The 24484-nt window shown below is 46.2% G+C and overlaps 1 long non-coding RNA gene across 1 annotated transcript; it reads right to left on the bottom strand.

The window, feature by feature from the left end:
* Positions 1–1942: 1942 nt before the first annotated feature.
* On the bottom strand, positions 1943–23703 carry LOC116965804. The gene is made up of 7 exons (XR_006164568.1): positions 23472–23703; positions 19644–19801; positions 19375–19460; positions 17421–17505; positions 11032–11213; positions 5179–5317; positions 1943–4562 (listed from the first exon to the last, which is right to left on the bottom strand). It is a non-coding gene; the product is annotated as an uncharacterized LOC116965804 (long non-coding RNA).
* Positions 23704–24484: the final 781 nt, after the last annotated feature.

A 24484-nucleotide genomic window follows, 5' to 3' on the forward strand; every position in this document is an offset into this window, starting at 1 on the left:
CACTCGAAGCGTGAAGCTGGCAGGTAACCACATGCTGGTGGGCTGTGCTGGAAAAAAACATCCCTGCCCCACTTCTAAGCTGATTCAAAGCTGAAAACCTTAATCCTTCCTCCCCTAACACTCTGGACAGGAGAAAACAAGTTTTTCTATGAAACAGCTTAAGAGCAAAAAAATTAATGAGAGCCTAAATACCCCACTTAATTCTCACAGGGGCAGGAAAAAGCTCAAACCCTGTGGAGAAGGGTGTGATGCCGAGCTGGCTGACACCAAGCTTTCTGATTTCCCTACCACGGCCACAGATGAGAAGCAGGTAAACCCCAGGACCCAGCACGCAGGGATGTATTACCAAGGTCAGGCTGATGCTTGAAGGAGGCAACGACATTCCTGCTTCCTTGCTTATTTTTTAAAAAAGTTCAGACTTGCACAAAAACACCCTTTTTGGAGGACTCAGCCTCTTGGTGGGGTTGGCAAAGGCAACCAGCCACCCCACTGACAGCCTTTTTGCAAGGGAGCACGGGGAGAGATGGGCTTGTTCATCCCTACAACGTGAAAACCCGGCTGCAGGCTGGCTCTGGTATCTCCCAGCGAGGGAGAGAAAAAAAAGCAGAGAGCTGGTACATGGGCAAAAGGCAATAAAATGAACACGGTTGGGAAGTGGAGAGATCCGCACCCCTTGTAGCGGCTGTGTTTCCTACAGCTCGCACTGGCGGTGTGGAGATGCAGCTTCTTGGGGAAAAGGCATCTACAATAATCCCCCCTGCGCTGGGTGGGGGGTCTTCAGAAGGCATGGCTTGGGAACCGTCACCGTAGGTCTAAACATCACCCTAAATACAGTCCTCCCTCCCCACCAATATAAAAAGTCCTGTTTCATACTCCTGCGAGACTTAAGCTTGCTGAGCCCAGCTTTAATGTTTTCAGGTGTGCAAGAGAGCACAAGAGTCTTGCAAAGTTCTTTAAAAATTCATTAAAATCCTTGGAGGAGGAGGAGGAGCCATGCGGGTGCTGTTCAGTTCCACGTTCACTGGGCACCTACTAAGCCAGGGCTGACAAGCATTGCTGAAACACATCAGGCTTTGACCCAAAATCCCACTTGAGAGCAGCAGTCTCTCTCCTGACTCCTCTTTTTACCATCCCACTTTCCAATACATCCAGCAGCTGCCTCTTCATCTTCACTCACGTTATCATCAAACAGCAGCACCAATAAAAAGTTATTTCTGTGGGCAAGAGCCTGATGTGATTTTGGCAAGGGGAGAATCATTAGGATAAAAACCAAAGAGCCCAGAGAGGTGGTGTGGGTCGCTGGGGAGGTCGGCTGAAGCAGGATGTGTGCTGCCAGAGCAGGGTGGGCATGGGCACGATCCTGGGGCTCCCCACACCACTACGGGGCACCTGTTTACTGGTACAGAAAATTCCTAGAACAAAGGTTCCTCAGGAACAGCTATGTTATGGGATGGAAATACTACAAGGGATAAGTAGTCTGTTAAAAAAAAAAAAAAAAAAAAAAAAAGTCAGTTAAATAGATGCTTTGGGGAATTTACTCCTTGTACACGCACCCTGCACCCAGCCCACACACACTGCCCCGGCGATGCTGGAGCTTGCTTGGTGGTCTACATCCCTCCGTCAGGATTTGGGACCTCCAAACCTGGGGTACATTCCCCACAGGCACACAAACAATAGGGAAATGCGTGCCGGTCAGCCAGGCAGATCACTGAGAAGCCGGCCTGCTGTTTGCTGTGTATTTATGTTGTGTGAGAGAAGTAGATGGTCTCTATCCTGGTAAAAACCTGGCGGTGAGCCAGGGAATGAAGTTTGCAAAGGAAAAGATTCAATTATTTAATTCAGTTCTTTATTATTCCGAAAATGAACCCGGGCTGCCAAATCAAACACAATTAAAACACTGGCGCAAATGTGAGGGAAAATGTTAGGTGAACTTTTTGATTTATATGCTGGCTGAAAGCCGCTCCCTAGAGATGTCTTTCATTTAAGGCTTTTAACAGTTTGTCTTACCAAGAGAAGGCAATAACGATAGTGCTCACGCGTTGGGATTTTTGTGTTTCCCTTTGCCTTTCTGCTGGTGCAGGATGCCACAACCCTTGCTGACACTGGTTGTGGAGGATCAGTCTCTTGTGCTCAGAGAGGGGACAAAAAGAGAAGGAAAAGAGCAAAAAGCGAGACTTCTAAATCCAGATTGATCTAAGCACATGGCCTCTCCTCCACACGGCTCTGTACCTCCACTTAGACCCACATAGGCAGCCTCTCTGCTCTCCACAAAAGAGGATGCTATTCTTTCCTCGTCTGCCACGAGGCTTTTGGAGAGGTATAAAAATCCCTGCCTCGTGCTTTGCCACCCTCCACCATCCTGGTGCAGTGCAGCAATGTCAAGTCCTTGTTTTAAAGCACTAATACCTTATGTACTAACTGCTTTTATAGGACCTGATGGTTCAATTGATTTTTTTCACTGCTTTTTCTTTTGAGATGAATGTTTTTATTAAGTGGTCTATTTGTCTGGTACAAAATATTCACACAAAACCAAACCAAACCAAAACAAAACCAAAAGTAAAACAATTGATCCATTTATGTATCTACTTTTTTGCCAGATACTTCCAGTCTTGCAAAATTACAGTTTCAGACAACTTGAGTGGGAGCTATTTGCTGTTACAGCTCTGCGCAGCCCCGAGCGTGCACAGGGACGTCCTGCCCCGTGGCTGGCCGGGCCACAGGACCCACACAAACCCTGCCCTCTGTCAACGAGGTGGAAGAGGTGACACGGCTTAATCATGGTAAGGACCAGGCAATATCAGACCGCTACATAACTCCTTCAGATGACTGGCAGCCAGGTCGATACCAAAAGGGAAAACCAAAGTGTGGGAGGTGGATGGTGAGAGGCACGACTTGGCTGCATCCGGAGCAGGAGCACGGTGCTGCTGATGGTGCGATGACCATCCAAGCAAGGCAAGAAACCTTCCCCCAGTTCAGCCTCCATGGTCAAAGGAAGCGATAGCAGAGAGAAAGATGTCCAGTTAGGCAGGGCATGAGCTAGGAGCGGGGTGACATGGATGTTCTGGGTCCCCACGCGGAACCAGCTTGCTGGACTAAGACGCGAGGAGGTGACACTTGGCCCCTCACCGGCCCGCTTTGCCTTTTCTTTCAGCAAAGCCAGGGAGCTTTCTGCAGCACTTGCTGTGGCCTGAGCTGAGCTCAGCTGGAGTGAAGTCACTGGAAGAAGCGAAGGTGTGGCTGGGTTTAACATGAAAGTCCCAGGACTGTGTTTTTACAAGCCTTCCATCAGTTTGTAGGAAAACATGAAGAAGAGGCCGAGAGGAGCGACAGCAGGCCCTGGGCCAGCGCCCAGGATGCTAGCATGCCCCACAGGTTCCTCCAGCCATCTCCAAAAGGATTCTGGAAGAGCTCAGGGGAACTCAGTCCTAGGAAGGCCATCGGGCTGGTACATGCAACTGAGGCTTGTCTTAATGCCTTGGTATTCGCCAGCATCCCTCTCAGGGCACAGAAAGGACAACAACTCTGCCTCTCTCGGGCTAACCTAACCTCTGTGCGTGCATCACCAGGGAGAAAGCCCATCACAAGTGTGCAAGCACCGACTCAGACTGCAGGATTTTGGAGCAGGACTGTCTCTTTGTCCTGCAGGTGGGTGCCCCAGTACTGCCCACCAAACAGCAACTCCCCATTTCCCTCCTGGGACAGAAAAGGAAACCACACACAGTGAGTGAAATTATACCCAAGGCCAAAACCAGCCTCATTAACAGAAGCACAAAGAAAAAACAGCTTCACTGGCAGCTTCGAGACGTGCTTTTGATAATGACTGTAATGGAGAGTGACTACTGCCAGTGTTCCTAGCAGGCACAGCGGCTTCTGAAAAGAGTGTGTATAAGTGCTCTAGTTTATATATATATATATATACACATATATATATGTAATGTCTTTGTCAGCTATCTCTAGAGTCACTAAGTAATGCAGAAGTGAGATATCTATTTTGTTATTTCCATGATTTCACTATCAGTATCAGCTTTTCCTTAATTTTCAGGTTGCTGCTGAAGTCTCCCAAGCCTGCACTGTGCCATACACCAGCTGGGATTTCCCGGACTAGCAGTTTCTGTTGGACCCAGCTCACAGAGTCTGTTGACCAAGCGGCTCCGAGATAACACCCAGCTGACCTGGGCAGCTCAAGAATAACAGAAATTCCCCTGAGCCCACGCAGCCTCGCTGCACCAGTCCTTCAACAACCACCCATCTCCATCTCTCGGGGCTCCCACCCTCTGGCAATGGGCCAGCCAGGGCTGGTGGATCAGGGCAGAGGTTTTTGAGCCAGGCCAGAAGAAAGGCTGCAAATGCCATTTGCATTTGCCCTTTGCTCTTGCTGCTACATCTGACCAGTGCTGGAAAGTGCTGGATGGGTTTTGGCCTGCCGAAGCGAAACAGCTTTTGCCTGAATTTTCCCCGAGGTTGTTCATGTTCATCTGCAGCCTGATGTGTAAAAAGCTCTCCTATTTCAGATATGATTCTTCAGCATTTTCTTCAGCCCCCAAACCTCTCACACGATTGCACTGGCAGGAAAGCCAGAAAAGTTTAGTCATGGCCTATATGTCCCTCCTGTGCCAAGGAGGACAGAAATGAAAACAACCACATTTGAAGCCAGTCGATGGACTGAATCCCAGCCCAGAGCTAACAAGCTAGAGAGATATTTACCCTGGGAATTCACCCTTGGCAAGAGAGCATTAGCCAAACAGCCACCTTCTCAGTTAAATAAAAGGAACCTCCGATTTAAAAAAACTTAGGCTTTCAGGCCAATGAGTGAACAGGAAAAACCCACAAGGTGAGGACTTTGAAAAGAAGTTAGTGCTATCAGGTGTTTCCCAAGCACGCAAGAGCTGAGCTCTGCCTCAAGGAAATGGCAATGATACTCCTACCCAGCTGATGCTGGACACCTCCTCTCCCCCTGCTCTTCTGCCCCAGCCTGCTGCACTTCCATCTCTGGCTGCAGCCCTTCCACAAAAAAAAAAAAAAAAAAAAAAAAAAAAAAAAAAAAAAAAAAAAAAAAAAGAGTCAAACCTCAGGAAAATCCTGATGTTACCTCAAAAGTAGTGGTTTTTAAAGAAAAAATGGTGTTATGTTTGTTTCACTTATTCCTGTGTTTTTTAAGGGTTTCACACTGACGCTTACCTCTGAATCCTTCCCCAGGAGGACTGGAGACTCCCCACGAGCTGGGATATCAAGGCAGACCCCAGATCTGTGAGCTGTATGTTAAAAGTGGGCAGCCCCACTATCCTAGTGACAGCTTTCACTCTCATGTTTCCTATTTCTGAAAGAAAAAAAGAATGCACAAGAAGAACCCATTAAATGCTTCCCTTGTTTTTAAAGTAGAAATACCTAGTTTTGACTGCTGACACCACCTGAACGAGTCTGTGATGCAGTTAGTGCTCAGAGTGTGCTGAAGTGAAGTCTGCCATAGAGCAAGGGCAGCCGAAATTCAGGCCTCCCAACAGTAAACCTCACTCCTCTGCTCTCCGGCTCCATGCCCAGCTTGGCTGAGTTGTTGCAGTGGAAGACACGGCTACAAATGTCCATTGCATGAATCAGGGTGAGACTTTGCCCCTTTTTACTGCTGAAGAACCACACTGACTTTATATAATGTGTGTGTATGTATCTACACCTAGAGACGCATAAAGAGTTAATCCATAAGCTAACTTCAGTAATAAGGGTCAGATATGAATGAATGACTCCACTGATTTTTTTTTTTTTTTTTTTCTGGGATGAATATCCCTCTTCCTGATCTTAAAAGAAGTGGAACAGTAACGTGAAAGCAGCCACGTGCTCCCTGTTGATCCTGACATCCCTGCCACTGCTGCAGCTGCTTGCCTGCACCCTGCTAGCAGCAGCTTGACCTGGATTAGATCTGCATCTCTTCTGATTTGCTTATATTTTGCTCACACGTTCAGGACAGGAGTAAGCGAGGACCGTGCACCTGGCAAGAGAAGGGTGAAGCCTGGTGACTTGCTAACTAGCTCTGGTTTAGTTGGACAGCCATGCTTGACAACCCAGGGGGAACCTCTGCGTGGAAGCATCATGTGTAGCTTTGGCCGTGCTGGTGCCAGATTTGGTTCTGAAACTAAGCTATGGAACAAATATGGATGCAAGTTTCATCGATTCTGTAAAAAAAACTGACTTTTGCAGACCTTCTTTGAAGGTCTTGAAGACCTCCACTGAGCCATGTGGGGGCTCAGACTCTAGGAGATGCGAGAGGGGGGTGGTACAAAGCAGGCCACAGCAGGGCTGAGACCTGGGGTGACAAACACATCCAAAATGCCAAGCTGAGCTAGAGTGCAGGGGCAGCCAGTGAAACTCCCCGTGATGCCTCACAAAAGAGGTGAGTTTTGCCAAAGGGCTCCAGAAGGCTGGGACAACAGGTCTGCAGATATCGTCAAGGAGCTTTTGGGAAGCAAATGCGTGGGAGAATATTCTGGAGAGACGAGGAGCTGGGCAAAATCATAATGGGAGGATGAATGTGGAGAGAAGTTAACTGCAAAATAAGTGCTTGCATTAGTCAAATGGCTAAATGATGGGGAACTTCATATGGAATGGCGAGCAATTCAAGTCCCTAGTCCATAAATGGGTAAAAATGCTCAGATACATTGGAAGCAACATCAGGACGAATGCTGCCCACAAGCTCTGGCAAGGCAGAGGCTGCACAATTGATAGATAGCTGTGGGCAAGACACTCTGCCAGCTTCAAGGACATCTGGAAGAAACTAGTGTCCAGAGCTACTGCTAAACAAATATGGAATCTGGCTAAATCTCTCATCTGTAAATACCTTCATGCAATCCTACTGCAGCCACATAAGTGGGGGGAAAGAAAAAACAAAACAAAACAAAAAGTAGTAAAAACTGTGATAGAAGAAGTGGACTGGCACCTCAGGCTTTGGGTAGGTCAGGTCACCCAAAGCCTCGGGGCAGGGCTGGGAACAGTGAGAGTATTTAAAACTAAAATCAAGAGAGACCTACAATCTTGGATCCCAAGCAGAGAGGGGCTAGATGTTCCTCTGGCCTTGATGAATCATTCCCAGAGTGAGGAGTCCCATGGTAGATTTGGGTTTCCTCCACTGTCACTGACCAGTCATTTTCCCCACATTGCAGATGGACCCTTGACCGCTCTCCACCATTGAAGAACAGTCTTTTGCTGCTAAACTGTGCAAATAATCTCCCAGTATAGGATTTTCCAACTTCCCATTTTAATTTGTTGTGCTAACAACTTGCCTAAAGCGTTTAAGCCCTAGGGAATATGGAAGTGACATGAGCAGTAACAGATTTAACCATCAGAGGTTGGATTCCAGAGAACAGTAGCTTCTTTTCAAGAAAGATACATGGTTTAGGTTAAAGTCAACTTATTAGCAGTTACAGTTCAATTAAGGGGATTTTATAGGGTGCAAATTCCCCCGCTTCTTGTCAGATCTATGGCAAATAGTGCTGTTCTCCTTCCCTTGAGCAACATGAGGGCCAGCAGCGGTGAGGGACAGGCTGCCGTCACTACCATCCACTTGCTGGTCTTGCCCCCCGAGAATAATCCTTAGCCAGGAACAACATATGGGGATATTTCCATTTTAGGAAGTAAGCTGTTATTTCACTTCTTCTGGCCAACATTGATTTATGCAATTTGACACTGATGAGGGACAGAGCCCTTGCACAACACACTGTACTGTCTACAGTACTTTCAGTTTTCAGCAGATCTCCCTCTTTCCTTGTAAGCGATGGTTGCTTAAAGCAGTTACAGAAAGGCTGATGCAAAGACTGATTTCGGAGCAATCTAACAATTACTGTGAAAATGTGAAATATCGCTTTGAATCATTTACTAGCTAGTGACATGGCTTTGATCTGAGCTGCATAGCATCACCCAAGCAAGGAATCGTAAGACACAGTGTACAGAGAAGCAGTCCCTCAACAAGGACACAAAAAGCCCACCCATCCCACAGAAGGCTGAGGGACAGTAAATAACCCAACAGCAGAAGTACGTGTGAATGGTAGGTGCAGCAGCTCCGAATTCAAAGATATATGAACCAGGTAAACTATGCGCATGACCAGACCAGGCCCCTGCTACTTCTCTTCATCAGGGAGGCAACCAGATAATTTCTGCCAGATACTCAGTTTATTCCACTTCTGCTTTGCGATGTTTCTGCAGTGATGCTGCCACGGGGCTGGACGGAACTTGGAACCTTGCAGAGCCCCCAGCCAGCTTTCCCGACCGAGGGTGCTGGAGCAACACAGCCCCACTACGCTCTGCTGCATGTTCACAACCCCCGCAGAGTTTCATCAGGGGCATGAGGAAAAGGGGGACTGTGACAAGGGTTTCTCCTTGCAGTCGTGACTCACCAAAACCTGGCTTCGTGGTAAGGGCTGGGCCCAGCTAAAATTAGACAATAAACCAACCCCCCGAGGCAACATATCTGACAGAAGCCTTCCTACCACGTTGGATTAGTTGTCACCCAGGGCTGCCCCAGTGCCACCGGTGCTGGGCCACCCACCAGCACGTGCCTCCAAAGGAGGCACCTCTGTGAAGAGTGGTAGCAACAGGACATACGATGTGATGAGACCATCAGAGAAATACTGCTCTTCCCCTCACCAGGGCAGGAAAGATTGCTGTGTCACCAGAGACGGTCTGGCAGAGGATGTGGCTTCCAGGCCACGGGGACCATGAAGCATCTGAAGATTCGTCTACCACTTTACATACCGACGGGCAGGTAGCCACAATGAGCTCCTGAGAGCTCGTGTTCAGCCCCAGGCCTATAAGAAGGGAAGAATAAAGGGCTGTAAGCTTAGTTTTGAGGTGGGACATACACACTTGGCCCAAAGCACACTCAAGACAGCCGCTTTGATTTCTCCTTGAATACAGTAATGTGCAGAGCGGAAATATCTGGCGTTCAGCTGGGACAACATACAGCACAGCTGGGGACCCTAGAGGAATCTGGGGCTTCCTGAACTTCTTCAAACACTTTTTTTTTTTTTTTTTTTTTTAACCTCCCTTTTCTTTTTTTTCCTAAAAAGTATTTCTTTTCCCAGGGAGAGATATTAAGTTCATGATGTAATAACTGTGGTGAGGGATGTACTTTAAGTAAATAGGGATGGGCAGTCACGGAAATATTAAAAGTTATGGGAAAAGTATCTTTGTTAAAGTTAGCCTCCTCTCACTCAGCATGGTAGAGTATTTATCTTTAAATCCAAACTCTGCCTTCAGAAACACATAACTTTAACCAAAATGTGCAAGCATCATTCGCATGTGCCCAGATAATTGTGCCTGGCTTAAAACAATAAGTTTTACATGTTTTACTCTATTCTTGCACTGTATTAAAGCAGGAGCCAGTTATTAGGGAAGTAGGATCACTTCATCCTGCCTTGACGATTAAGAAACCCCTAAGAGGTGAATATATTTGTACTTCTGGGACTTCTCACAGATATAACAGACTTTGCAGTGCAACTGAAGACTTCTGAGTCTGAAGAATCACAAACCAGGGGAGCCTCTACCTGTGCTTCCCCCCCAGAGTGGGACTAGGGATGTCCAGTGTCCCTGGATGCTTGTTTTCCATGCATCCATCCCAGCAGTAGCTGTTTTCTTTCCATCCTCAGCCACTGAGATCAAGAGCCTAAAAAGAGCCAGGGCAAGCTCCTACTGTTCTTTATTTTTCTGTGAATTGTGCTAGACTGATCTGAGAGTATAGTTGAGTATTTCTGAACACTTTTGACACACTATCTAGTGACTTGCTAACAATGTGCACCAAACTCATTTGAGAAGGGAAATTAAGATAATACAGCAACCTGTGAAGATCCTAGAAGTTAAATGCCCACCTAAGCTAGGCCTCCAGGCCTCTGTAACAGATGGAAAGAAGCAGCCACATAGGGTGAGTCAGTCTGTCCAAAGATACGTGGAAAAGATGTATATTTGAGCCAGTCCGCCGTTCCCTCGGGAAGGCAAACCCCACTTTGCAATTTTTCACGTTTTATCCCAACATTACAGCAATTTCCAAATGACTTTTCCCTTTTTTGCAACATATCCAACGTTTTTGGGAGCCTTCTGGAAGAAAGGGCCTCTATCCGCATGGGCAATGAGTCATTTGGAGGAAAGGGAAGCCCCTTGGACCTGGAGATGTAATTGGTTCACAGGGCCGCGCGTAAGTCTGAAAGAGCCGTGGGCGTCTGTGAGCACAGAAATCCATGCAGGGGCTGGGAACGGTGACCAGTTAGGACCCGAGCCAAACCAGGGCTCAGTGACTCTGATGACCATGACCGTTAGCCGAGGGAGGAATTTGAAAAGAATGTGACCAGGATGACAGCCGTGGAAATTGCTAGAAAAAGGCAAAGAGCGAAAGGAGTGGAAAGAAGGGAGAGAGTCACCACAAAGTACATCCCACACACTATCTTCCCATCAGCAAGTATTCATTGGACATTCAACAGGCTGGGGCCAGCTCAGGTTTTCCTCTATGCTTATTTTCATCCCTGAAGAATACCACGGGCTTCTCTTAATTCAGTCTCCCCTGGCAGAAATTATATGTTCAGGTTACACGGAAATAACGGGACTGAGGTTTCAGGGCAGAGAGAAGCTTGCACACAATATGTATTTTGCCAGGCTGACAGCCCACACAAGTTGACACAGTGGTATTTCAATTAGATACAAGACTTTGAGAGAAAACCAAATTTGGTGAGGCGTGCTTTTTTACTAAAATTCTTCCATTTCTGGAGAGCCTTGCCGGAGGCCTGGAAAACCTGCAAGTGGCCTCTGCAAGGCCACTTCTGGACATGGGGAGCAGGCAGGAAGAGGCAGGGAGCAGCGGGCGTTACAGGAGTGCTCTGGGCTTGTGGCTATATGAAAAACATCGCTGCCAAGAGACGAGCACATCTCTCCATCACCGCTGGCAGTCCCCACCATTGACAGGCAGCTCAAGGCTCTTAAAAGACAGGAGGTGGAGCGACAAACCACAGGGCTGGGTGGGCCACGTGAAAGGCAATTTTCAGCCACAGTCACCTTCCTTACCTCTGGTCTCCCATCCTGGCGAAAACAAGGGTGTAACGGCATCAATAAATGGCTTCCCACAGAGTGCTGCATTAATAGGGAACGGGACAGGCAGATTGCTGTTGGGCACAGGCAGGCTCCCTGGTGTGCAGCAATCCTCATCAGCTAAGGCAGATGTTCACCTCGGTGGCACCAATCTGAAACTAGGACGGAGAATACATCTGGTGAAAAGCTAACAGGAGAGGGAAAGCCAGCCCAGTGGGTCAAGTCCTACCCGCTCCCAAATATACGGGGCAGAATTCCCAAAGGCAGGCAGCAGCTCTTCCAGATAAGAACCTCACACGTGTGACTCCCATATAAAATGTCTGGAGCACAAGCTTTCTGCAAGACGTGCAGTATTTTGCATGCTAGCATTATCTCAGTTATGTGAGGGGGAGGGTGGAAAGTCAGCTAAAAGCACTGGACCATGTGCAAAAGAAAGTGATAGCATGGATTTCTCCCTGGGCAAAAAAACAACAAAATCCCAGCAGGTTTTAGAAATAGAGGTTCCTTAGGTAAAGACAGCCCTGCTCAGCTGCCACCCCTTGTAAACCCTTGCACATCACCAGCGCCTCTCTCAGATTAAATACTTCAGACTCCATTCAGAAGTGACACATGGACCTACAAAACAACAAAAAAAGGTCTAGGACTTACATACTGACCAACATTCGCCTGTGTATGAAGCCACAGGTGACACAAGATATCTGCATACTCTCTCAAAAGGCTGCCAGGTGAAACTAAACAGACTTCTGGAAGAATCAGTTTTTACAAGCTGAAGTTCTTTTAAATTCACCGAATTTTCCTACGTCCCAAATGAGAAAACTTGCATTACCACAAGAACTGTCCAATATAAGTCTTTATATCACATGATAAACAAACAATGACAATTCATCTAATGGTAAAAATGATTCTGCTACTGACATGCTGAAATTCTGTCACAAGCCCAGAGGATACCAAAAGGTTTAAATATAGTGTTTTGAGGATTATTTCTTTTGATATAAAATTATATTTAAAAAATAGTTGTCGTCCCTGGATGCATTTGGGAGCACTGGAAAGATGTGGATAAGTGGTTTTATGCAATCCACTAGCATGAAGTAGTTCCTTCTGCTTCAAAGAGCAATCTCCAATGTTAAAACTAGTGGTTTTGTCAGAATAAATTCCTCTTGGCTTTGAATAGGATCTCCAAAAAGACTGAAAGGTCTATTTACTCACGTCACTTGACCTCTTGTTTCTCCCGAGTTTTATTAACAGTATCCTGCTTCGATGGATTTGCTTTGAACAGCACATCAAAAGTGTTGTTAGTGTAGGAGTTAGAACTATATTTGGTTGCAGGACCTTGTAACAGGAAACTTTTTTTCCCTAGAAAGCTCACAGAATGCTAAAAAAAAAAAAAAAAAAAAAGATAAAGAATGGAGCTGTCCTGGCCTAAACATTTGGTAGGTGAGACTTGAATGAAGCAGACCCCTGGCAAGCTGCATGCTATCGTGCTGTCTTTACAGAGTGTTTATTCCAAGCCTGGGTGACTGCAACATGATGAAAGGCTGGAGGCTGGACTATATTTCTCATCTTGTAAACAAAATATTAAAGGTGAACTCTCTCCTAAGATCTTTTAGTTCAGCGTTTGCTTTACATGTAGCATTTAACGCTTATGAACAATGGCAAGACATCACAAAGCATAAATGTCAGCCTGAAATGTACCCAGGCTCCTGGATTTCCATGGGAATCTGGAATTTAAACTGGAAAAGCCTGAGGCAGATTTCCTTGAATAAAGGAATAGCTGTTTAAAAGGCGATTAGAACACTTTGAAATCTGTAAACCCAAACAAATCATGCGGCAGGGTAGCCTGTCTCCAATCATCCTCTGTGTAAATCTGTCCTAAAGCACTGGCGGTGCTGTGCATCTACCGAGTGACAGGCCAGTTCCTCGGGGGGAACTGCGGGCACGTCTCCAGAGCAGGCAGGAGTTGCAGGCTCTGCTTCAAGCCAGACTCCACCGCACCACATTTCTACTTTGGCATACCACAAATACTGCAACCCCTACACCCTTCTGTTGCAATCGGAGAGGCCAGTCCTCACCATTTCATCCAGTTTCACCATGACGGAGTGAAAAATTTTGCTGGCAGGGGAATCAGGCTACCCCTTTTGGATGAGCTGGAGTAGAGGTCATATGTATGGTGAAAAGAGGAACTTATCTACCTGAGTAGGACCACCAAACCACAATAATCTGTTTAAGCACTTGGGAGCCAAACTCCCAAGTTTGGCTTTTAAGTTTAGAACGATCCTGATAAGCCACTAACTCTGAGCAAATTAAAAAAGATGCATGTATTAACTACCATTCTTGAGATGACCTTCAGAAAATAAGACTTCTGGAATCGGATGAAGCTTTGAGAAAACAATTTTATGCAGGATCATATTGATTGATTCCCTGTGATGTTACAGCTGAAGATACCACAAGTTTCAAGAGAGGGAGGAAAACTTCTGTTTCCTCAAGGGCAGAGCAAAGTTTTAAACAACAGGTCAGAGTGGCTGCTCCTGAAAAAACTTTACAAGGTTGGGATCTTGAGAAACCATCGGCAAGACAGAATGGGAAACACAGGTAGCACATGCTGGAGGTCCTGTTGCCGTGTGGGACTCCTGGGACCAGTGTTCATGGTTTCATCTCCATCTGATTCCTTGCACCAGCTTTGGAAAACAATTTCTCTCTCCATTCCCAAATTCCCCAGACAAAAACCAGGATGATTAACAATATCTCTTGGCTATTTTATGCAATTACACTAGGTAGGGACTCATTGAGTCTGTCTGTATGGTATCCAACCTCAGCATTGCAATTCAGGTACACTTAAAAACCAATACAAAAGAGGTAATGTTAAATTACTGCAGGCTCTTATTGCCAGACCACATGGATTGTGAAATAAGTTTATGAAGGGACTCTTGCACTAGTGAAAAGAATGCATCCTTATCTCTGCAAAAAGAATCACACTCAGGTGGGCTGGCAAGTGTAATTTCTGTTCTCTGGAAAGCCCCAATATTTTTGTATAAGATTCTAGACAGAATAAGATCAATTAAAATTGCACATTGTGGAAATTTATCAGTGAATCCCTTAAAAATATAGTCAGAAATATCAGTATAGTTTCCTTTGGTAAGGCTGATTTGTTTTTCTTGATAACAAACATTCTCCTTTTCAGTGAGGTAGAAATAGTTCATTGCAACAGTAAAAAAATAAAACAGACTATTAGTATATTATAAAAACAACAGTATATAACATACTGGAGTCATATTTTAACAAAAGCATCTCCATCAGGAAGGCAAAGTAGCACTTAAAAATGAAATGCTCTGATAGTGTCCAAACAAAAACTGTACTGTCAGAGCACGGGAAACCTATGTCAGCCTAGGAAAACTAAGCTTGGTTTCTCGCCCGCAAATGAAACGTCCAGTCATTTTTATCATCACACACCTTTTTGCCTCCCGCTTGGAGGCAGACTCCTGATAACCGATTTGGAAGCACAGCCCGATCCTGCCCATCCCACAGAAGCCAAAGGCTTCGAGACAGATGTCGATGGCCAGTGGGAAAAAGCCACGGGAGCGGAACGTGCCACAGCCCTCCCCGAGCACCCACGGCTGCCCGGCGGGCAGCGGGGGGGTTGTACCCCAGCCTGGCCCCACACCTTCGTTAAGGCTCCAGGGGTGATTAGGTCCCTGGGACCCCACATGCTCCTGGTAGGGCTCTGCTTCCCATCCGGAGGCGAGCTCTTCCTAACCTCTGAAACCTTCCTCAAAGGAACAGCGTGAGTATCCCCAAACGGAGTCATTCCGCTGGCTTGGGGTCAGATTTGCAGAAAGCGAGCGAAATCCAAGGCAAACCCCTGAGCATTTCATGGAAAGATTCCCACTGGCTTCAGCAGGCTTTCACTCGGATTTTTGGGCTACAGCCCAAAAAACCGAGTTCCCCATGTAAGAGGTGGGTTTGAGTGACAAGGTAACGCCTCGGAGATCCTTGGCTGCAGGCGGAGGCAGTCCCATCCCCTATCTCAGCAAGGAGCTGGAGGGCATCCCTGCATGGCACACCGAGACGGAGGTAACGTAGACAATTATGTTGTTTTTGCCTTTGTCATGCAAATACAGATCATCTCCCCAAGTGCTCAACAGCTTGAAACAGCTGCGCAGCTTCCTCAGGCAAAACCGCTGGAAGCCACTCCACTGTAATATTTCATTAAATACTACACCCTGGTCTGTTTTCTTGCATATCTATGTGTATTATCTGCTCGGCCTACACATTGTATGCTGCAGAAGTATTTTCTGTTTTCCTGGCAATCCTGGAAATCATTAATGACCTCAGAGCATAACAGATGGTCTTACCCTGCTTGTAAAAAAAAAAAAAAAAAAAAAAAAACACAAAAAGAGCAAAATTTGCAACACCTGTTCAGAGTCCTATGGCCAGCTCTGCTAGTGAGAGCCCAGCGGTCCAGAGGGACCCAGATGCTCAGCGTACACACAGCCTGTCCCAAGGCACACCGTGGGCCAAGGCACGACCTTCAGGGACCTCCCTCGCTGAGCAGAGACCGCCCCGTGTTTTTTGCAAATGCGCCTGGCTAATCCGTGCTGTGCAGCAATGCTATTCAGATATACGTTAGAGCAGCTTCTGTGCTCCGATCTGGCTCAGGCAAGGGATTTGCATGAAGTTCAGGGTTGCTTCACACTTTGACTGGGACAACACGTGCCGTGCTTTCGCACTTGGACAATTTAGAGTCTGCTCGATGCTGGTGCAACTGCAGTGATAAGAAACCTAAAAGGGAAGAACAGGCTGATCCAGAGCAGAGAGAGGAGGACACGCGCTCATGCTCTCTCATTAAAAGGATTTTCACAGGAGCAGCTACAGCCAGGACCAGGCATGCTAGGAGAGGCACACAATCTTAAGAAGGAACAGCCTCTGCTTTAGAGAGCTTACAATCCAAACAGCTAAAGAGAAAAATTACTATCCCTGTTTAGTTGCCGGAGAATTGAGGCAAAGAGGGGTTTAAAGGGCAGGCTTGAGGTCACGTGGAAAAAATTCTGGCAGGGAAATGATCTGAACTCACTGTCCTGAAAGAAACCCAGCATCCCATCCCAGCCCTTCATGCTAGCTCTCTGCCTGACCCCCAGCACAACTCCTGCACCGGATCTGTCCTGCTAAGGGTGCCAGCAACGCTGGGGAAACATTTTCCTGCTGGAGAAGAAAATAAAGGGTGGGGTAAGATGAGACTGACTAGAAGGGAATTGGGGATTATTGTCATCATTGTGGGGTTTCAGACTTTTTTTTTGGTCTGTCTCCATTTTCAGCTTTGCAGATGGAGGAGAAACTCCAGCTATTTGCCACGGGAAGTTTTCCCTGGCACTTTGGTTGTTGCCTGGACTCTGACCCCTCCGAGAAGCAGAGCTGGGAAGAGAGAGGAGCCGGCAGCTGCGAGCAGCAGGGCCATGCGGCTTCCTCAGCTGCAGCCTGACAGCAGGCAGGGGCTAAGCGCCTCTCCTTCGCTGTATGACTGATAGAGAGCCTGGCTGACAAGGATGAAGTCATCCTCAGTCCTAACTTCTACAGCAGATGAGCTCCTTTTCACCTCACTAATTCCCTTCTTAGAGAGCCAACTCCATTTGAGAAGGCACCTAGAGGAACCTGGCCCTCAGCACCCACCTTTGACCAATCCTCCCATTTCTTTTAAGACTTTAAAGTTGCAACAGCCCCTTTATTTCTACTTCTCATTTATTTTGTAAGAAATAAGTTTTCTGGGGGCAAGAGAAGATCCCTTTGACCTTGCTCACGTAACACTGGGGGCGGTGAGTGCTATCACTGCACAAATAACTCAAGGAATTTCACAACAGAGCCAATGTCTGCTCCCCCAGACACAGTCCTGCAAGACAGCAGTGCCTGTCAGAGTTGCTGGTTGTTTTAGGATTGCCATAACATTTTAAGGCCTCACCACAGAGCTCTTTTGCCTCAGGGATGTCACATGTATTCAATCATCTCCCAGTAGCCACCCCCAGTTCTCCCAACAGCTGCACAGAGAGGAAAATACCCACAGCCATGAGTCAAGCAGCAATAACAGTTCAAAGATCCCAAAGTCTGATTTTCTCTCATTTGGGGCTTTTTTCCCAAGCCTCCTGACTGCCTGGGACTGTTCCCACTGACCTAAAAGGTCAGGGATTAGGCAGATGCAACCAGGCAGGGACTGCATCCCCACTGAAAAGCATCTGTCTGCAAGGTGAACATCTTGGGGAAGGGTGGACTGGACTAGCTCCTCTGAAAATGTTCCCTTTTAAATTAGTCCCTCTCATGCTGCTCCTTCTGCTTCTTCATCTCGCCAGTCAGCCTGTAAATGGGGTCTGTTACCAACGTACTGAAATCTGCTTGCTTGTACAGGTTGAGCTGGCAGGAAGGGAGCTTGCTCAGGCATGGGCACCAGCTCCTTTCTCCGAGGATTTCCTAAAAGGGAGGAGCAGAAGAGCAAAGAGGTGAAATTCTGTCTTCCGTCAACTCTATCTCTCCTGCCTGCAGTCAGGGCTGAGCTTGCATTCGCTTCCCCCAGGTTTTGCAGAGCAGATCCTGGCAGTCCCTGCTCTGTGCTGGGGTCTCTGCTTGCTATGTGCCACGGAGTTAATTCCTGCTCTCCTTCTCTTCCCCACCTTTTGGATCACACCGCACAGCCTAGCCCTCCACCGAGGCATTAAGCTTTTCCAGGAGTATGGGTTAAAGAGAATATCAGAGAAGGTTTTTTGCGGGCGGGTGGTTTGTTTTTTTTTTACAACAGGAAAAGCCCTACTCAGCCCTTTCACCGGTGATGCTTATTCTACCATGGTGCACTTGGAAAGCTGACCAAGGGCAGACAAGCAAAAAGATAAAAGAAAGAAGCTGGATCTGAGTGGCAGGTCCCGCAGAGCAGGGAGATCTTACACAAGGAGCCACAGGGAGGTCAGCTCTTGATTAGAGGAGAGCTTGCCTTTGGCAACATTAAAGACCATCCTCAGGAGAGGTGATTTCAGCTCCTGGATCTGACACAGGCCTCCTGCCTGACTTGGCCAACTCACTTAATCTTTCCCCCTTTCTCCAATGGCAGCAATATTTCTTTTGCTCTGTCTTGTCTATATATATCACAAGTTTTTTGGAGGGATGGTAAGGTTAAGCATGTGCTTTCTGGGCTTTGCTGAACCATGGCTGTGATTTCCCAGATCTGCTGGGTACGATCCTAATGTCTGCCTCGCTGGCAAACTGTAAATGCCCTTTCAGCCCAAAGAAGATCCTGGCTCTGATTAGTTTTTTTTTTTTAAACTAATTAGTTATTACAGACATGTCTCAGCTATTAGCACATCGTTAATCAACATATCACAAATACAAGCAGCTTTTTTGATATTTCAGGCTCCTCTCCAAGAGACTGTTTTATTGTTGATGACTACTTTGCCTGTATTATTGCGATGTGCTTTACTGCTGCGTGGTTTTGGATGCAGTTTTCTCCCATTTGCTTAATGAAAAATCTTGTTTTGTCAGAAAAAGAAAACACATTTTTATTAGAAAGGTATTTATATCGGGGAAGGATTTTTTTCAGGTCCAGGATAAGTTTCCTAGTTAGAGCACAGCATGTGCAGTACTAACCTGAGGAGCAGCAGACTAAATTTTGATTAACACCTTTCATGAGACAGAGCAGCTCTTTAAAGAAGTCTTTCCAGACCCCACCAAGGGTTGGGATCGGATAGGGTATTGTCTCTTATGAGTGCTATTCTGTCTGCCCCCAGCCTCATTTGGGAGAAAAACAAACCCTTCCAGGAACATTTCCTGAGACAGCTATTATTACCACGATATATTAAAACTGTTCCAGAGGCAAAACATCTTTTGGTGTTGATTAGTCTTGATCAAAACAGTGCAATCAAGGTACCGTTGCCACTGCTCTGAGTCAAAGGGTGTACCCTCTCTGCAGAGCAGCTATTAGCATCCCTTCAATGGGAGATGATGGCCAACATGCTCGACTTGGGCAGCAAAGGGAATTAAAGCAGCTGTGAGGAATTGTTCAGCTCTCTTTTCTCATTCTCTCATCTATGGCTGCGGCTCTGGTTTCACAGAGCCAGCCTGGCCCGGAGCAGCCAGTGTAAGGTGCACGAGAGGCCTCTTTCACAGCCAGTTTTCCCCACCTGCCTTTTGCGTCTCCCTTTTATGTTACATTTCAAGCAGGATGCCTGAGCCTTGGCCTTAGTTTCTTTATCCCAGCTGTGTGAAGGAAAGACAAGGATCCTGTTGGACAAGTGTGACCTTACACCAAGCAAATCCTGCATTTTTCTCTTTGGAAAGAGACATTTGGCTCACCAGTTTTCAAACAGTTGTTCTCCCAGTTTTTCAGCTTTCTCCTCCACTTCAGCATTAAATATCTCACGGATAATTTCAGCGGTGACCTAAAAAAGAAAAGGAACTACATTCATTCATTTTGTATTTCTTTCCCTGCTCCTGAGCCAGCAGGCAAAGCCTTATGAGCTGATTTTTTTTTTCTCCCACCTCCCTCGTGCCCTGAAGTTTGCAATAGGCATTTGCCTTAGGATTTCATGCACTCAGCCCACGAGAGGTGCTTGGTCCCTTACGCTATGCACTTGATGCTGTCCAGGTCTGCACACTGTGATTCCCAAGAAGAGCGAAGCCATGAGTTGCATCTCAGCTGCTGATAGGCAATCGGTTCCCATCAGCTTTCCAGCGCGCATCCCCAGAGCGTGATTCAGGGCTTGAAAACTGACGCCAAAAGCTGATGGCTCAACACAGACAGGAAACAGAACAGTTTCTATTTAACAAAGAGAACACTCCTGAGACAGGCTGGGATGAGGAGGAGGAGGGAAAGGCCTTTCCAAGACTCTACTGTGGAAAAGGAGGAGCCCTTGGTGCTAACAGGGCTGCCTTTTGCCTCCTTTGCCCTTGATTTCCACAGGTCCTTTTAACAGAGATGAACATAAGTGACAAACAACAGAGCTGAAGGCTCTCTGCTGGTTTTGCTGCCCTCATATTTCTGTTTCCATCACTATAATCCCAAGGAAATCCAGATTAGCACCGTTTTCAGCAATGTATATATTTATAAAAGTACCCTTGAGACGCAATGCTGCTTCTGCCATAAAAGCAAATGTCAGCTTAAGAACAGTTAATTCTATTGACTAGAAGGGAGTAACAGCACTTATTTTATTTCGCTGGCAATATCTAACCCTTTAAATGATATCAGATGGGCATGAGTCAACAACCTAGCCTTGACTAATGTGCCGCTCAGACTGCCTATAAATAGATTTTACTTTCCCTCTTTCATATAAAGCTAGCTCCTACAACAGCTACACACAGCCAAGGGGTCTGTTGGGGACAGACACACACATGCCTGGAACAAGGGGGTATTGAAGCAGTTGCATTCGCTCTGATCTCTTCCTGCCAGAGGGGCCACTAAAAATACAGTAGCCACTGAGTTGCTTTAGCTCTCCTTATGGCTGGGTGGTGCAGGAGCGGAGAACAGCAGCCAAATTCTTCATATCTCCTTAGTCTCATCCGAAAAAGGCTCCAAAGCAGATAATTAAGCCCTTAATATTTTCAATAGATTTAAAATATGGCTATTTTTACCACACCAACACGCAGAGCCAGGAAAACACACTGCACACAGACAGGGAGCGGCAGCGCTATTCTGCCTGCTTAGACAGCTGCAGTCTTTACAGTAGTACATCTGGGAGATGAAGAACTTAAATAAAAGTTGGCTTTAATGGAGCTTTCACTCAAACTTCGGTATTTTGCCAAGACAGGTGATATTGAGGATACTGAATTATTTTAATCAGCTATAGGAAAAAGCTGTATTAAAAGCTTTTTGAGGGGATACAACATCTTCTAGTTGGGACTCAAGGAACAGGCCCCAAGAGCACTGAAATGGAAGTTCAGTCTTTCTCCAAGAACTGGGCCCAGCAAAACATGCCCAATGGCCCCGCTGGGCTAGCTAGCAGCAAGGAAGTGATACAGCTTCATGTCTCGCTGGCTGTCGTTCCTCCAGCCAATGCAGAAGACCATCACAGAAGTCCACCGTAGCTGAGTCAGCCTGGGGTAAACTCTGGTGGGAGTCTAAACCACAGGCTGTGGATACTACACCCATTGAACTGGTGAATAATCCACTGAATACTATAACCCTGTTGGTGACCCAAATTCTTTATCTAAATCTACAGCCTAATGACACAGATTTCAAGGCCAAGGTCACTACTGGTGATAATTTCAGCAGAAACCTGTTTTCTCTAAGACTAATATCACGATCTCTAGATACTTCAAGGCCAAGTTTAATTTAACTCAATATTGTACAGTCCCCTATCTGAAAAGTTCATCAACTTTCGTTCAGATTATTTCTTCTATATTTGTTTTATAGGATAAATGGAGGCAGAAACATTCAGGCAACTTCACGAGAGCTCTCTGCTCCCACGTTGTGTGCTGAAATGAATGAGGAAAGTATTATGTTAATTTAGGGTCTCTTGCTGGGATTTTTTTTCTCGTCCCTAAAGAGAATTCAGGATGGTGAATGCCGAAATCATGGCTCCGTCTGTGGGAGTTCACAAAAGTCCTATTGTTGCTCTAACCCTGACCCATGGAAATCTATACCACTCACCACTGATTTCAAGAGAAGTGGAGTTCAAAGGGTATGTGCTTGGGAAAAATCCCATTTTACACCTCACAGTTGCTAAGGTTTTATGAAAATCTTGTCTCCCATTGCAGGCTACACATAAGAGAGATGATGTTTGGAAAAACATCCCGTGGAACCTGGGAATGATAAGGAGGAGACTAAGATAATGCAATTGGGTTAGAAATTGCCCATTCCTCATCACGTTAGAAAGTAACGAAGGTGTAGGTGACACCATGCTGCACAGCAGAGAACAGAAGCTGTCAGGGGATTAACAGGGCATGATTTTGCTACATGCAACAAAAAACTCTCAGTAAGGCGGCAGAAGTCAATCTTTGTGTCAAATACTGTATGTACTGGGGCAGGGTGACCAACTCAACTGGGAGTCTACATTTGGTGACTGTGTCACCTCCCGAAATGTTGAATGGGACCCAAAGGTTTTCCCACTTGGTTTAACAGAAATAGATTCACATATAACAACTCCGATTGCAAGGCAAACTTCCTTCTGTTGCGGCTCAGGCAGGGCCAGGTGGCACTACAGAGTATTGAACAGACTGATTAAATTGTGACTTATTAAAGAGGTATGGTCATATTTCTACATTTCTGCTTTTTTCCTGCCCACAGACTGAGTGTCTGAAAGGCATTTTGGTGAATTTGCACAAAGGTGAATGGCAGCTCAGTGGAATCCAGCTCTCGGAAAGCTGTGCATATGCCCTACAATCAATCTGTGCAGCCACAGTACATCTGAGCTTTCCACTCAATAAGTAGACTCCTTGTTGCCTGGATATGCTGGGAAATCCCAGAGCAAATAGGAGCTACCCTAGGAAGGGGAGTCCCTGCATCGCTGGGGATCATCTGGTCCAGCACATAGGGGATTACACAGGCAGTCAAGAAATCCCCAGGAAGATGTGGTTGGCACAAAATTTCTCACTATTGTCAGCCCTAAAACCAAAGCTGAAATGAATGAGCATAGTCTGCTCGTGCAATAATGTAATGTAACATTGTTCAGGCAATAACAGTGCTCTGAGACAGCATGGATAGCACATGTGCTCCCACATGGGCCAGATCCTCCCACCCTGCTGTAGGATAGTCCCCTTCCTGCAATTCAGTGCTCCATTCTTGTCCTCCACACTCGGCTACTTTTCACAACAGCCTTGACACTAGGCACTTCATGTCCTTCAGTTATAAATTCAGAGACTCGAGCCAGTAGGAAACATCACTTTACTTCAACCAAACACTGGTTTTAATCCAGTTAACCATCATCATGTCTATCTTTTGATCTTATTCTGAAGTCCACAAGGGATGAAACATCTACCATCTGGTGAAAAGGAAAAAGGTTATACACAGTCCAAGGAGTCAAACACAAAAGAAAAGCGGGTATAAATGCCTTCTTGTTTTACTCCAGAGCCAAATCTCTGTCCTTCCAGAATATTATAAACACACAATTACTTTGGAAGCTGGTAACGACTGACTGAAATCCACAATCACAGACCTAAATAAATGCAAGGCATCTTTCAAGTACCTAAGCAAAGGAGAAAGCCTAGAGGTAGAAGCATGAGACATGCCTGTGTAAGGGGGGAAGACAGACAGAGCTTTTGGGGCACAGAGCCTGCTGAAGAGAGCTGGAGATTTCTGACAAGGAAACTGTTTGTTTCTTTTGATATCATAGCAACAGGACATCACGTACATGGTGTCTAAGTAAATTATGTTTTTTCCAAGGAATATCTCTCTCCAAATAATATAATCAATTTCTCCTCTTAATGGGAAAAAAAAACCCCAAACCTATAAGAACCTGCCAGGCCGGAGGGACAACACTATCCTCATCCAGCACATCTTCTGTTTTTCCAAAAGCATTTCCCAGATTTAATTCCAAGGCGGTGAGTCCTCTCATCCAGATAGTCGAGCAGCCTATTCACAAGATATATAAATCACAGATAAGGAGGTGACCTAGACAGTTCTTGGAAACAACCCAGACCCACTGCTTGTTTGCTTTCAGCTGCTTCCTCCAGGCCATCCACATGGCTGCTGCTGGGCACTGGTCCGCCAGTTTCCAACCTGTTTTCAGTTCAGATATAAGCTGTTCTCCCACAGCAGCTTTGCAGGTAGCAATTACTTTTGCTCTGTGCTCCCTTACCTGTGACAGTCCAGCAACCCTCCAAGCCTAGATTAAGAAGGGGGATTTTAAGAGGCTGGGAACTCTCCTGTCATTGGTTGGCTTCAGTTGCGGGCACAGATCATTGGAAACCATCCCAGGCCACTTCCCATCTTGTAGTAAGGAATGCATTTCTATTCTTCGACCATCTCTTTTCTCTGCAGACCACAATTGAAGATAGTTACACTGTTGTATATATCTGGATTGCAAGAAACTGAAACACTTCAAACCTGTGTGCTACTTGAATAGAAAACATGGCCTTCCCCAACACTGTATCAGCAGTGCTGGAAAGTGGAAATAATTGCTCCATGAAAGAGTTTTTGTTCTACTAATTAGCTCATTCACTGATTGGCAATTTCAGCACTGGCTCAGAAGAAACAAAAGCAGAGACTAACCCTAGAACCGAAGACGGAGTTGGTGTAAGCTGTCACCATTTCGTAGTTGTCAGTCTCTCACTACCGACTACAGAGGGACTCACTCATTGTGTTGAATCCAGTGAACCGCCCGCGTATGCGGGGAACACAAGGTGTCACCAGCTATCCTGCAGTGGGCTGACAGCAGAAAACTTCCCAACACAAAGAACAGAGTCACTATCAACAATGGTCACAATCCTGTACACTTCTATTTGCATTCCTACCTTTCTTTTTCAGCTT

This window comes from Tyto alba, unplaced genomic scaffold, assembly GCF_018691265.1.
Source record: "Tyto alba isolate M040663 unplaced genomic scaffold, T.alba_DEE_v4.0 Super-Scaffold_7, whole genome shotgun sequence".
In the NCBI taxonomy this organism is placed as follows: Eukaryota; Metazoa; Chordata; class Aves; order Strigiformes; family Tytonidae; genus Tyto; species Tyto alba.